The sequence below is a fragment of the Pempheris klunzingeri genome, chromosome 5, assembly GCF_042242105.1.
Source record: "Pempheris klunzingeri isolate RE-2024b chromosome 5, fPemKlu1.hap1, whole genome shotgun sequence".
Taxonomy (NCBI): domain Eukaryota; kingdom Metazoa; phylum Chordata; class Actinopteri; order Acropomatiformes; family Pempheridae; genus Pempheris; species Pempheris klunzingeri.
The window spans coordinates 28162398-28177008 of NC_092016.1; the positions used below are offsets into that span (position 1 = coordinate 28162398).

General features: G+C 44.2%; 13 non-coding genes across 13 annotated transcripts; all 13 read left to right on the plus strand.

The window, feature by feature from the left end:
* Window positions 1–533: 533 nt before the first annotated feature.
* trnag-gcc (transfer RNA glycine (anticodon GCC)) lies at window positions 534–604 on the plus strand. Its single transcript has one exon. It is a non-coding gene; the product is annotated as a tRNA-Gly (tRNA).
* Window positions 605–1571: 967 nt separating this feature from the next.
* Window positions 1572–1642, plus strand: trnag-gcc (transfer RNA glycine (anticodon GCC)). The gene has a single exon. It is a non-coding gene; the product is annotated as a tRNA-Gly (tRNA).
* A 967-nt stretch (window positions 1643–2609) lies between these two features.
* trnag-gcc (transfer RNA glycine (anticodon GCC)) lies at window positions 2610–2680 on the plus strand. Its single transcript has one exon. It is a non-coding gene; the product is annotated as a tRNA-Gly (tRNA).
* A 967-nt stretch (window positions 2681–3647) lies between these two features.
* trnag-gcc (transfer RNA glycine (anticodon GCC)) lies at window positions 3648–3718 on the plus strand. Its single transcript has one exon. It is a non-coding gene; the product is annotated as a tRNA-Gly (tRNA).
* Window positions 3719–4685: 967 nt separating this feature from the next.
* trnag-gcc (transfer RNA glycine (anticodon GCC)) lies at window positions 4686–4756 on the plus strand. Its single transcript has one exon. It is a non-coding gene; the product is annotated as a tRNA-Gly (tRNA).
* A 967-nt stretch (window positions 4757–5723) lies between these two features.
* On the plus strand, window positions 5724–5794 carry trnag-gcc (transfer RNA glycine (anticodon GCC)). The gene has a single exon. It is a non-coding gene; the product is annotated as a tRNA-Gly (tRNA).
* A 967-nt stretch (window positions 5795–6761) lies between these two features.
* Window positions 6762–6832, plus strand: trnag-gcc (transfer RNA glycine (anticodon GCC)). The gene has a single exon. It is a non-coding gene; the product is annotated as a tRNA-Gly (tRNA).
* A 967-nt stretch (window positions 6833–7799) lies between these two features.
* Window positions 7800–7870, plus strand: trnag-gcc (transfer RNA glycine (anticodon GCC)). Its single transcript has one exon. It is a non-coding gene; the product is annotated as a tRNA-Gly (tRNA).
* A 967-nt stretch (window positions 7871–8837) lies between these two features.
* Window positions 8838–8908, plus strand: trnag-gcc (transfer RNA glycine (anticodon GCC)). The gene has a single exon. It is a non-coding gene; the product is annotated as a tRNA-Gly (tRNA).
* Window positions 8909–9875: 967 nt separating this feature from the next.
* trnag-gcc (transfer RNA glycine (anticodon GCC)) lies at window positions 9876–9946 on the plus strand. The gene has a single exon. It is a non-coding gene; the product is annotated as a tRNA-Gly (tRNA).
* Window positions 9947–11951: 2005 nt separating this feature from the next.
* trnag-gcc (transfer RNA glycine (anticodon GCC)) lies at window positions 11952–12022 on the plus strand. Its single transcript has one exon. It is a non-coding gene; the product is annotated as a tRNA-Gly (tRNA).
* A 967-nt stretch (window positions 12023–12989) lies between these two features.
* Window positions 12990–13060, plus strand: trnag-gcc (transfer RNA glycine (anticodon GCC)). The gene has a single exon. It is a non-coding gene; the product is annotated as a tRNA-Gly (tRNA).
* A 967-nt stretch (window positions 13061–14027) lies between these two features.
* On the plus strand, window positions 14028–14098 carry trnag-gcc (transfer RNA glycine (anticodon GCC)). Its single transcript has one exon. It is a non-coding gene; the product is annotated as a tRNA-Gly (tRNA).
* The last annotated feature ends 513 nt before the right edge of the window (window positions 14099–14611 follow it).

Here is a 14611-nt window from a genome sequence, read left to right on the forward strand (position 1 = left end):
CATCAAGTGTCAAGAATGAGCTTAATTGACAGAGAGCAGGTCAAAATACACGTTTACTATCAGGACACAAACTCATCAGTAGACCTTGATCCAAAATGCATCAACGTCTACGATTTTACATTCTTATTCAAAACCAGCAGAACTGTGTATCTGAAAGCTTGTCTTGAGATAATTCACCTCAAGTGTGAAGAATGCGCTTAATCCAATGAGAGGAGTTCGAAATGCAAACATTTCACCATGAGCACTATGAGGTCCAATTAAGCACTACGAGGTCCAGAAACGCACTCAGCGGGTTTCCGTCAGGATCTGGAGATGTCGCTCGACACTGCACCTATGGCATTCTTTATCTCCAGATGTGTCAGTGAGTTGACCAAAACATCTGCTTAGTGTTCTTGGAGAGTGAATAGATCCATACCCTTCAAAAAATGGATTTTGTATGTCTCAGTCAAAATTGCCAGATGCTGTTGACATAGCATTGAAACGTTGAGTAATGAACCCCTTGAAGGCTGTCGTGGTAGGTGAGCGTCACATCGGCATTGGTGGTTCAGTGGTAGAATTCTCGCCTGCCACGCGGGAGACCCGGGTCCGATTCCCGGCCAATGCAATGTTTCTCTTAAGACACCTGCCCGGTTTGAAAAGGGAAACCTTCAGCTACTGTTGGCATTCCACAATGCCGCTTTCAGACGGGTAGAAATCTTCCTGACACCTTCCTCCAACATCTTTTGGACGAGGACAATAAATCAAACACTATGATGACATGACCAGAACGTTGTCAACATGAGAGCAGAAGTTTGACGTCATTATTCACTTTGGGATAACAAGTCGTGGAAACTTTTTTCCGGAAGGCCTCTCGTCATTTGAAGCAGCAATTGCAGAACTAGCAATGCGTAATGCTAATGGGCCTCGCACTCATGACCTTGAGGCCAGTTTTTCTGCATCTCTCCCCTTGCAGTGCCGCTGAAAAACCCATATGTCAATAAATGAAAGCTGCATCTTTGTAGCAAGTAGCAAAGTTAAGTGAAGTATTAAGAGAACTCACATCAAGTGTCAAGAATGAGCTTAATTGACAGAGAGCAGGTCAAAATACACGTTTACTATCAGGACACAAACTCATCAGTAGACCTTGATCCAAAATGCATCAACGTCTACGATTTTACATTCTTATTCAAAACCAGCAGAACTGTGTATCTGAAAGCTTGTCTTGAGATAATTCACCTCAAGTGTGAAGAATGCGCTTAATCCAATGAGAGGAGTTCGAAATGCAAACATTTCACCATGAGCACTATGAGGTCCAATTAAGCACTACGAGGTCCAGAAACGCACTCAGCGGGTTTCCGTCAGGATCTGGAGATGTCGCTCGACACTGCACCTATGGCATTCTTTATCTCCAGATGTGTCAGTGAGTTGACCAAAACATCTGCTTAGTGTTCTTGGAGAGTGAATAGATCCATACCCTTCAAAAAATGGATTTTGTATGTCTCAGTCAAAATTGCCAGATGCTGTTGACATAGCATTGAAACGTTGAGTAATGAACCCCTTGAAGGCTGTCGTGGTAGGTGAGCGTCACATCGGCATTGGTGGTTCAGTGGTAGAATTCTCGCCTGCCACGCGGGAGACCCGGGTCCGATTCCCGGCCAATGCAATGTTTCTCTTAAGACACCTGCCCGGTTTGAAAAGGGAAACCTTCAGCTACTGTTGGCATTCCACAATGCCGCTTTCAGACGGGTAGAAATCTTCCTGACACCTTCCTCCAACATCTTTTGGACGAGGACAATAAATCAAACACTATGATGACATGACCAGAACGTTGTCAACATGAGAGCAGAAGTTTGACGTCATTATTCACTTTGGGATAACAAGTCGTGGAAACTTTTTTCCGGAAGGCCTCTCGTCATTTGAAGCAGCAATTGCAGGACTAGCAATGCGTAATGCTAATGGGCCTCGCACTCATGATCTTGAGGCCAGTTTTTCTGCATCTCTCCCCTTGCAGTGCCGCTGAAAAACCCATATGTCAATAAATGAAAGCTGCATCTTTGTAGCAAGTAGCAAAGTTAAGTGAAGTATTAAGAGAACTCACATCAAGTGTCAAGAATGAGCTTAATTGACAGAGAGCAGGTCAAAATACACGTTTACTATCAGGACACAAACTCATCAGTAGACCTTGATCCAAAATGCATCAACGTCTACGATTTTACATTCTTATTCAAAACCAGCAGAACTGTGTATCTGAAAGCTTGTCTTGAGATAATTCACCTCAAGTGTGAAGAATGCGCTTAATCCAATGAGAGGAGTTCGAAATGCAAACATTTCACCATGAGCACTATGAGGTCCAATTAAGCACTACGAGGTCCAGAAACGCACTCAGCGGGTTTCCGTCAGGATCTGGAGATGTCGCTCGACACTGCACCTATGGCATTCTTTATCTCCAGATGTGTCAGTGAGTTGACCAAAACATCTGCTTAGTGTTCTTGGAGAGTGAATAGATCCATACCCTTCAAAAAATGGATTTTGTATGTCTCAGTCAAAATTGCCAGATGCTGTTGACATAGCATTGAAACGTTGAGTAATGAACCCCTTGCAGGCTGTCGTGGTAGGTGAGCGTCACATCGGCATTGGTGGTTCAGTGGTAGAATTCTCGCCTGCCACGCGGGAGACCCGGGTCCGATTCCCGGCCAATGCAATGTTTCTCTTAAGACACCTGCCCGGTTTGAAAAGGGAAACCTTCAGCTACTGTTGGCATTCCACAATGCCGCTTTCAGACGGGTAGAAATCTTCCTGACACCTTCCTCCAACATCTTTTGGACGAGGACAATAAATCAAACACTATGATGACATGACCAGAACGTTGTCAACATGAGAGCAGAAGTTTGACGTCATTATTCACTTTGGGATAACAAGTCGTGGAAACTTTTTTCCGGAAGGCCTCTCGTCATTTGAAGCAGCAATTGCAGAACTAGCAATGCGTAATGCTAATGGGCCTCGCACTCATGATCTTGAGGCCAGTTTTTCTGCATCTCTCCCCTTGCAGTGCCGCTGAAAAACCCATATGTCAATAAATGAAAGCTGCATCTTTGTAGCAAGTAGCAAAGTTAAGTGAAGTATTAAGAGAACTCACATCAAGTGTCAAGAATGAGCTTAATTGACAGAGAGAAGGTCAAAATACACGTTTACTATCAGGACACAAACTCATCAGTAGACCTTGATCCAAAATGCATCAACGTCTACGATTTTACATTCTTATTCAAAACCAGCAGAACTGTGTATCTGAAAGCTTGTCTTGAGATAATTCACCTCAAGTGTGAAGAATGCGCTTAATCCAATGAGAGGAGTTCGAAATGCAAACATTTCACCATGAGCACTATGAGGTCCAATTAAGCACTACGAGGTCCAGAAACGCACTCAGCGGGTTTCCGTCAGGATCTGGAGATGTCGCTCGACACTGCACCTATGGCATTCTTTATCTCCAGATGTGTCAGTGAGTTGACCAAAACATCTGCTTAGTGTTCTTGGAGAGTGAATAGATCCATACCCTTCAAAAAATGGATTTTGTATGTCTCAGTCAAAATTGCCAGATGCTGTTGACATAGCATTGAAACGTTGAGTAATGAACCCCTTGAAGGCTGTCGTGGTAGGTGAGCGTCACATCGGCATTGGTGGTTCAGTGGTAGAATTCTCGCCTGCCACGCGGGAGACCCGGGTCCGATTCCCGGCCAATGCAATGTTTCTCTTAAGACACCTGCCCGGTTTGAAAAGGGAAACCTTCAGCTACTGTTGGCATTCCACAATGCCGCTTTCAGACGGGTAGAAATCTTCCTGACACCTTCCTCCAACATCTTTTGGACGAGGACAATAAATCAAACACTATGATGACATGACCAGAACGTTGTCAACATGAGAGCAGAAGTTTGACGTCATTATTCACTTTGGGATAACAAGTCGTGGAAACTTTTTTCCGGAAGGCCTCTCGTCATTTGAAGCAGCAATTGCAGAACTAGCAATGCGTAATGCTAATGGGCCTCGCACTCATGACCTTGAGGCCAGTTTTTCTGCATCTCTCCCCTTGCAGTGCCGCTGAAAAACCCATATGTCAATAAATGAAAGCTGCATCTTTGTAGCAAGTAGCAAAGTTAAGTGAAGTATTAAGAGAACTCACATCAAGTGTCAAGAATGAGCTTAATTGACAGAGAGCAGGTCAAAATACACGTTTACTATCAGGACACAAACTCATCAGTAGACCTTGATCCAAAATGCATCAACGTCTACGATTTTACATTCTTATTCAAAACCAGCAGAACTGTGTATCTGAAAGCTTGTCTTGAGATAATTCACCTCAAGTGTGAAGAATGCGCTTAATCCAATGAGAGGAGTTCGAAATGCAAACATTTCACCATGAGCACTATGAGGTCCAATTAAGCACTACGAGGTCCAGAAACGCACTCAGCGGGTTTCCGTCAGGATCTGGAGATGTCGCTCGACACTGCACCTATGGCATTCTTTATCTCCAGATGTGTCAGTGAGTTGACCAAAACATCTGCTTAGTGTTCTTGGAGAGTGAATAGATCCATACCCTTCAAAAAATGGATTTTGTATGTCTCAGTCAAAATTGCCAGATGCTGTTGACATAGCATTGAAACGTTGAGTAATGAACCCCTTGCAGGCTGTCGTGGTAGGTGAGCGTCACATCGGCATTGGTGGTTCAGTGGTAGAATTCTCGCCTGCCACGCGGGAGACCCGGGTCCGATTCCCGGCCAATGCAATGTTTCTCTTAAGACACCTGCCCGGTTTGAAAAGGGAAACCTTCAGCTACTGTTGGCATTCCACAATGCCGCTTTCAGACGGGTAGAAATCTTCCTGACACCTTCCTCCAACATCTTTTGGACGAGGACAATAAATCAAACACTATGATGACATGACCAGAACGTTGTCAACATGAGAGCAGAAGTTTGACGTCATTATTCACTTTGGGATAACAAGTCGTGGAAACTTTTTTCCGGAAGGCCTCTCGTCATTTGAAGCAGCAATTGCAGAACTAGCAATGCGTAATGCTAATGGGCCTCGCACTCATGACCTTGAGGCCAGTTTTTCTGCATCTCTCCCCTTGCAGTGCCGCTGAAAAACCCATATGTCAATAAATGAAAGCTGCATCTTTGTAGCAAGTAGCAAAGTTAAGTGAAGTATTAAGAGAACTCACATCAAGTGTCAAGAATGAGCTTAATTGACAGAGAGCAGGTCAAAATACACGTTTACTATCAGGACACAAACTCATCAGTAGACCTTGATCCAAAATGCATCAACGTCTACGATTTTACATTCTTATTCAAAACCAGCAGAACTGTGTATCTGAAAGCTTGTCTTGAGATAATTCACCTCAAGTGTGAAGAATGCGCTTAATCCAATGAGAGGAGTTCGAAATGCAAACATTTCACCATGAGCACTATGAGGTCCAATTAAGCACTACGAGGTCCAGAAACGCACTCAGCGGGTTTCCGTCAGGATCTGGAGATGTCGCTCGACACTGCACCTATGGCATTCTTTATCTCCAGATGTGTCAGTGAGTTGACCAAAACATCTGCTTAGTGTTCTTGGAGAGTGAATAGATCCATACCCTTCAAAAAATGGATTTTGTATGTCTCAGTCAAAATTGCCAGATGCTGTTGACATAGCATTGAAACGTTGAGTAATGAACCCCTTGAAGGCTGTCGTGGTAGGTGAGCGTCACATCGGCATTGGTGGTTCAGTGGTAGAATTCTCGCCTGCCACGCGGGAGACCCGGGTCCGATTCCCGGCCAATGCAATGTTTCTCTTAAGACACCTGCCCGGTTTGAAAAGGGAAACCTTCAGCTACTGTTGGCATTCCACAATGCCGCTTTCAGACGGGTAGAAATCTTCCTGACACCTTCCTCCAACATCTTTTGGACGAGGACAATAAATCAAACACTATGATGACATGACCAGAACGTTGTCAACATGAGAGCAGAAGTTTGACGTCATTATTCACTTTGGGATAACAAGTCGTGGAAACTTTTTTCCGGAAGGCCTCTCGTCATTTGAAGCAGCAATTGCAGAACTAGCAATGCGTAATGCTAATGGGCCTCGCACTCATGACCTTGAGGCCAGTTTTTCTGCATCTCTCCCCTTGCAGTGCCGCTGAAAAACCCATATGTCAATAAATGAAAGCTGCATCTTTGTAGCAAGTAGCAAAGTTAAGTGAAGTATTAAGAGAACTCACATCAAGTGTCAAGAATGAGCTTAATTGACAGAGAGCAGGTCAAAATACACGTTTACTATCAGGACACAAACTCATCAGTAGACCTTGATCCAAAATGCATCAACGTCTACGATTTTACATTCTTATTCAAAACCAGCAGAACTGTGTATCTGAAAGCTTGTCTTGAGATAATTCACCTCAAGTGTGAAGAATGCGCTTAATCCAATGAGAGGAGTTCGAAATGCAAACATTTCACCATGAGCACTATGAGGTCCAATTAAGCACTACGAGGTCCAGAAACGCACTCAGCGGGTTTCCGTCAGGATCTGGAGATGTCGCTCGACACTGCACCTATGGCATTCTTTATCTCCAGATGTGTCAGTGAGTTGACCAAAACATCTGCTTAGTGTTCTTGGAGAGTGAATAGATCCATACCCTTCAAAAAATGGATTTTGTATGTCTCAGTCAAAATTGCCAGATGCTGTTGACATAGCATTGAAACGTTGAGTAATGAACCCCTTGAAGGCTGTCGTGGTAGGTGAGCGTCACATCGGCATTGGTGGTTCAGTGGTAGAATTCTCGCCTGCCACGCGGGAGACCCGGGTCCGATTCCCGGCCAATGCAATGTTTCTCTTAAGACACCTGCCCGGTTTGAAAAGGGAAACCTTCAGCTACTGTTGGCATTCCACAATGCCGCTTTCAGACGGGTAGAAATCTTCCTGACACCTTCCTCCAACATCTTTTGGACGAGGACAATAAATCAAACACTATGATGACATGACCAGAACGTTGTCAACATGAGAGCAGAAGTTTGACGTCATTATTCACTTTGGGATAACAAGTCGTGGAAACTTTTTTCCGGAAGGCCTCTCGTCATTTGAAGCAGCAATTGCAGAACTAGCAATGCGTAATGCTAATGGGCCTCGCACTCATGACCTTGAGGCCAGTTTTTCTGCATCTCTCCCCTTGCAGTGCCGCTGAAAAACCCATATGTCAATAAATGAAAGCTGCATCTTTGTAGCAAGTAGCAAAGTTAAGTGAAGTATTAAGAGAACTCACATCAAGTGTCAAGAATGAGCTTAATTGACAGAGAGCAGGTCAAAATACACGTTTACTATCAGGACACAAACTCATCAGTAGACCTTGATCCAAAATGCATCAACGTCTACGATTTTACATTCTTATTCAAAACCAGCAGAACTGTGTATCTGAAAGCTTGTCTTGAGATAATTCACCTCAAGTGTGAAGAATGCGCTTAATCCAATGAGAGGAGTTCGAAATGCAAACATTTCACCATGAGCACTATGAGGTCCAATTAAGCACTACGAGGTCCAGAAACGCACTCAGCGGGTTTCCGTCAGGATCTGGAGATGTCGCTCGACACTGCACCTATGGCATTCTTTATCTCCAGATGTGTCAGTGAGTTGACCAAAACATCTGCTTAGTGTTCTTGGAGAGTGAATAGATCCATACCCTTCAAAAAATGGATTTTGTATGTCTCAGTCAAAATTGCCAGATGCTGTTGACATAGCATTGAAACGTTGAGTAATGAACCCCTTGAAGGCTGTCGTGGTAGGTGAGCGTCACATCGGCATTGGTGGTTCAGTGGTAGAATTCTCGCCTGCCACGCGGGAGACCCGGGTCCGATTCCCGGCCAATGCAATGTTTCTCTTAAGACACCTGCCCGGTTTGAAAAGGGAAACCTTCAGCTACTGTTGGCATTCCACAATGCCGCTTTCAGACGGGTAGAAATCTTCCTGACACCTTCCTCCAACATCTTTTGGACGAGGACAATAAATCAAACACTATGATGACATGACCAGAACGTTGTCAACATGAGAGCAGAAGTTTGACGTCATTATTCACTTTGGGATAACAAGTCGTGGAAACTTTTTTCCGGAAGGCCTCTCGTCATTTGAAGCAGCAATTGCAGAACTAGCAATGCGTAATGCTAATGGGCCTCGCACTCATGACCTTGAGGCCAGTTTTTCTGCATCTCTCCCCTTGCAGTGCCGCTGAAAAACCCATATGTCAATAAATGAAAGCTGCATCTTTGTAGCAAGTAGCAAAGTTAAGTGAAGTATTAAGAGAACTCACATCAAGTGTCAAGAATGAGCTTAATTGACAGAGAGCAGGTCAAAATACACGTTTACTATCAGGACACAAACTCATCAGTAGACCTTGATCCAAAATGCATCAACGTCTACGATTTTACATTCTTATTCAAAACCAGCAGAACTGTGTATCTGAAAGCTTGTCTTGAGATAATTCACCTCAAGTGTGAAGAATGCGCTTAATCCAATGAGAGGAGTTCGAAATGCAAACATTTCACCATGAGCACTATGAGGTCCAATTAAGCACTACGAGGTCCAGAAACGCACTCAGCGGGTTTCCGTCAGGATCTGGAGATGTCGCTCGACACTGCACCTATGGCATTCTTTATCTCCAGATGTGTCAGTGAGTTGACCAAAACATCTGCTTAGTGTTCTTGGAGAGTGAATAGATCCATACCCTTCAAAAAATGGATTTTGTATGTCTCAGTCAAAATTGCCAGATGCTGTTGACATAGCATTGAAACGTTGAGTAATGAACCCCTTGAAGGCTGTCGTGGTAGGTGAGCGTCACATCGGCATTGGTGGTTCAGTGGTAGAATTCTCGCCTGCCACGCGGGAGACCCGGGTCCGATTCCCGGCCAATGCAATGTTTCTCTTAAGACACCTGCCCGGTTTGAAAAGGGAAACCTTCAGCTACTGTTGGCATTCCACAATGCCGCTTTCAGACGGGTAGAAATCTTCCTGACACCTTCCTCCAACATCTTTTGGACGAGGACAATAAATCAAACACTATGATGACATGACCAGAACGTTGTCAACATGAGAGCAGAAGTTTGACGTCATTATTCACTTTGGGATAACAAGTCGTGGAAACTTTTTTCCGGAAGGCCTCTCGTCATTTGAAGCAGCAATTGCAGAACTAGCAATGCGTAATGCTAATGGGCCTCGCACTCATGACCTTGAGGCCAGTTTTTCTGCATCTCTCCCCTTGCAGTGCCGCTGAAAAACCCATATGTCAATAAATGAAAGCTGCATCTTTGTAGCAAGTAGCAAAGTTAAGTGAAGTATTAAGAGAACTCACATCAAGTGTCAAGAATGAGCTTAATTGACAGAGAGCAGGTCAAAATACACGTTTACTATCAGGACACAAACTCATCAGTAGACCTTGATCCAAAATGCATCAACGTCTACGATTTTACATTCTTATTCAAAACCAGCAGAACTGTGTATCTGAAAGCTTGTCTTGAGATAATTCACCTCAAGTGTGAAGAATGCGCTTAATCCAATGAGAGGAGTTCGAAATGCAAACATTTCACCATGAGCACTATGAGGTCCAATTAAGCACTACGAGGTCCAGAAACGCACTCAGCGGGTTTCCGTCAGGATCTGGAGATGTCGCTCGACACTGCACCTATGGCATTCTTTATCTCCAGATGTGTCAGTGAGTTGACCAAAACATCTGCTTAGTGTTCTTGGAGAGTGAATAGATCCATACCCTTCAAAAAATGGATTTTGTATGTCTCAGTCAAAATTGCCAGATGCTGTTGACATAGCATTGAAACGTTGAGTAATGAACCCCTTGAAGGCTGTCGTGGTAGGTGAGCGTCACATCGGCATTGGTGGTTCAGTGGTAGAATTCTCGCCTGCCACGCGGGAGACCCGGGTCCGATTCCCGGCCAATGCAATGTTTCTCTTAAGACACCTGCCCGGTTTGAAAAGGGAAACCTTCAGCTACTGTTGGCATTCCACAATGCCGCTTTCAGACGGGTAGAAATCTTCCTGACACCTTCCTCCAACATCTTTTGGACGAGGACAATAAATCAAACACTATGATGACATGACCAGAACGTTGTCAACATGAGAGCAGAAGTTTGACGTCATTATTCACTTTGGGATAACAAGTCGTGGAAACTTTTTTCCGGAAGGCCTCTCGTCATTTGAAGCAGCAATTGCAGAACTAGCAATGCGTAATGCTAATGGGCCTCGCACTCATGACCTTGAGGCCAGTTTTTCTGCATCTCTCCCCTTGCAGTGCCGCTGAAAAACCCATATGTCAATAAATGAAAGCTGCATCTTTGTAGCAAGTAGCAAAGTTAAGTGAAGTATTAAGAGAACTCACATCAAGTGTCAAGAATGAGCTTAATTGACAGAGAGCAGGTCAAAATACACGTTTACTATCAGGACACAAACTCATCAGTAGACCTTGATCCAAAATGCATCAACGTCTACGATTTTACATTCTTATTCAAAACCAGCAGAACTGTGTATCTGAAAGCTTGTCTTGAGATAATTCACCTCAAGTGTGAAGAATGCGCTTAATCCAATGAGAGGAGTTCGAAATGCAAACATTTCACCATGAGCACTATGAGGTCCAATTAAGCACTACGAGGTCCAGAAACGCACTCAGCGGGTTTCCGTCAGGATCTGGAGATGTCGCTCGACACTGCACCTATGGCATTCTTTATCTCCAGATGTGTCAGTGAGTTGACCAAAACATCTGCTTAGTGTTCTTGGAGAGTGAATAGATCCATACCCTTCAAAAAATGGATTTTGTATGTCTCAGTCAAAATTGCCAGATGCTGTTGACATAGCACTGAAACGTTGAGTAATGAACCCCTTGCAGGCTGTCGTGGTAGGTGAGCGTCACATCGACATTGGTGGTTCAGTGGTAGAATTCTCGCCGGCCACGCGGGAGACCCGGGTCCGATTCCCGGCCAATGCAATGTTTCTCTTAAGACACCCGCCCGGTTTGAAAAGGGAAACCTTCAGCTACTGTTGGCATTCCACAATGCCGCTTTCAGACGGGTAGAAATCTTCCTGAGACCTTCCTCCAACATCTTTTGGACGAGGACAATAAATCAAACACTATGATGACATGACCAGAACGTTGTCAACATGAGAGCAGAAGTTTGACGTCATTATTCACTTTGGGATAACAAGTCGTGGAAACTTTTTTCCGGAAGGCCTCTCGTCATTTGAAGCAGCAATTGCAGAACTAGCAATGCGTAATGCTAATGGGCCTCGCACTCATGATCTTGAGGCCAGTTTTTCTGCATCTCTCCCCTTGCAGTGCCGCTGAAAAACCCATATGTCAATAAATGAAAGCTGCATCTTTGTAGCAAGTAGCAAAGTTAAGTGAAGTATTAAGAGAACTCACATCAAGTGTCAAGAATGAGCTTAATTGACAGAGAGCAGGTCAAAATACACGTTTACTATCAGGACACAAACTCATCAGTAGACCTTGATCCAAAATGCATCAACGTCTACGATTTTACATTCTTATTCAAAACCAGCAGAACTGTGTATCTGAAAGCTTGTCTTGAGATAATTCACCTCAAGTGTGAAGAATGCGCTTAATCCAATGAGAGGAGTTCGAAATGCAAACATTTCACCATGAGCACTATGAGGTCCAATTAAGCACTACGAGGTCCAGAAACGCACTCAGCGGGTTTCCGTCAGGATCTGGAGATGTCGCTCGACACTGCACCTATGGCATTCTTTATCTCCAGATGTGTCAGTGAGTTGACCAAAACATCTGCTTAGTGTTCTTGGAGAGTGAATAGATCCATACCCTTCAAAAAATGGATTTTGTATGTCTCAGTCAAAATTGCCAGATGCTGTTGACATAGCATTGAAACGTTGAGTAATGAACCCCTTGAAGGCTGTCGTGGTAGGTGAGCGTCACATCGGCATTGGTGGTTCAGTGGTAGAATTCTCGCCTGCCACGCGGGAGACCCGGGTCCGATTCCCGGCCAATGCAATGTTTCTCTTAAGACACCTGCCCGGTTTGAAAAGGGAAACCTTCAGCTACTGTTGGCATTCCACAATGCCGCTTTCAGACGGGTAGAAATCTTCCTGACACCTTCCTCCAACATCTTTTGGACGAGGACAATAAATCAAACACTATGATGACATGACCAGAACGTTGTCAACATGAGAGCAGAAGTTTGACGTCATTATTCACTTTGGGATAACAAGTCGTGGAAACTTTTTTCCGGAAGGCCTCTCGTCATTTGAAGCAGCAATTGCAGAACTAGCAATGCGTAATGCTAATGGGCCTCGCACTCATGATCTTGAGGCCAGTTTTTCTGCATCTCTCCCCTTGCAGTGCCGCTGAAAAACCCATATGTCAATAAATGAAAGCTGCATCTTTGTAGCAAGTAGCAAAGTTAAGTGAAGTATTAAGAGAACTCACATCAAGTGTCAAGAATGAGCTTAATTGACAGAGAGCAGGTCAAAATACACGTTTACTATCAGGACACAAACTCATCAGTAGACCTTGATCCAAAATGCATCAACGTCTACGATTTTACATTCTTATTCAAAACCAGCAGAACTGTGTATCTGAAAGCTTGTCTTGAGATAATTCACCTCAAGTGTGAAGAATGCGCTTAATCCAATGAGAGGAGTTCGAAATGCAAACATTTCACCATGAGCACTATGAGGTCCAATTAAGCACTACGAGGTCCAGAAACGCACTCAGCGGGTTTCCGTCAGGATCTGGAGATGTCGCTCGACACTGCACCTATGGCATTCTTTATCTCCAGATGTGTCAGTGAGTTGACCAAAACATCTGCTTAGTGTTCTTGGAGAGTGAATAGATCCATACCCTTCAAAAAATGGATTTTGTATGTCTCAGTCAAAATTGCCAGATGCTGTTGACATAGCATTGAAACGTTGAGTAATGAACCCCTTGCAGGCTGTCGTGGTAGGTGAGCGTCACATCGGCATTGGTGGTTCAGTGGTAGAATTCTCGCCTGCCACGCGGGAGACCCGGGTCCGATTCCCGGCCAATGCAATGTTTCTCTTAAGACACCTGCCCGGTTTGAAAAGGGAAACCTTCAGCTACTGTTGGCATTCCACAATGCCGCTTTCAGACGGGTAGAAATCTTCCTGACACCTTCCTCCAACATCTTTTGGACGAGGACAATAAATCAAACACTATGATGACATGACCAGAACGTTGTCAACATGAGAGCAGAAGTTTGACGTCATTATTCACTTTGGGATAACAAGTCGTGGAAACTTTTTTCCGGAAGGCCTCTCGTCATTTGAAGCAGCAATTGCAGAACTAGCAATGCGTAATGCTAATGGGCCTCGCACTCATGATCTTGAGGCCAGTTTTTCTGCATCTCTCCCCTTGCAGTGCCGCTGAAAAACCCATATGTCAATAAATGAAAGCTGCATCTTTGTAGCAAGTAGCAAAGTTAAGTGAAGTATTAAGAGAACTCACATCAAGTGTCAAGAATGAGCTTAATTGACAGAGAGCAGGTCAAAATACACGTTTACTATCAGGACACAAACTCATCAGTAGACCTTGATCCAAAATGCATCAACGTCTACGATTTTACATTCTTATTCAAAACCAGCAGAACTGTGTATCTGAAAGCTTGTCTTGAGATAATTCACCTCAAGTGTGAAGAATGCGCTTAATCCAATGAGAGGAGTTCGAAATGCAAACATTTCACCATGAGCACTATGAGGTCCAATTAAGCACTACGAGGTCCAGAAACGCACTCAGCGGGTTTCCGTCAGGATCTGGAGATGTCGCTCGACACTGCACCTATGGCATTCTTTATCTCCAGATGTGTCAGTGAGTTGACCAAAACATCTGCTTAGTGTTCTTGGAGAGTGAATAGATCCATACCCTTCAAAAAATGGATTTTGTATGTCTCAGTCAAAATTGCCAGATGCTGTTGACATAGCATTGAAACGTTGAGTAATGAACCCCTTGCAGGCTGTCGTGGTAGGTGAGCGTCACATCGGCATTGGTGGTTCAGTGGTAGAATTCTCGCCTGCCACGCGGGAGACCCGGGTCCGATTCCCGGCCAATGCAATGTTTCTCTTAAGACACCTGCCCGGTTTGAAAAGGGAAACCTTCAGCTACTGTTGGCATTCCACAATGCCGCTTTCAGACGGGTAGAAATCTTCCTGACACCTTCCTCCAACATCTTTTGGACGAGGACAATAAATCAAACACTATGATGACATGACCAGAACGTTGTCAACATGAGAGCAGAAGTTTGACGTCATTATTCACTTTGGGATAACAAGTCGTGGAAACTTTTTTCCGGAAGGCCTCTCGTCATTTGAAGCAGCAATTGCAGAACTAGCAATGCGTAATGCTAATGGGCCTCGCACTCATGATCTTGAGGCCAGTTTTTCTGCATCTCTCCCCTTGCAGTGCCGCTGAAAAACCCATATGTCAATAAATGAAAGCTGCATCTTTGTAGCAAGTAGCAAAGTTAAGTGAAGTATTAAGAGAACTCACATCAAGTGTCAAGAATGAGCTTAATTGACAGAGAGCAGGTCAAAATACACGTTTACTATCAGGACACAAACTCATCAG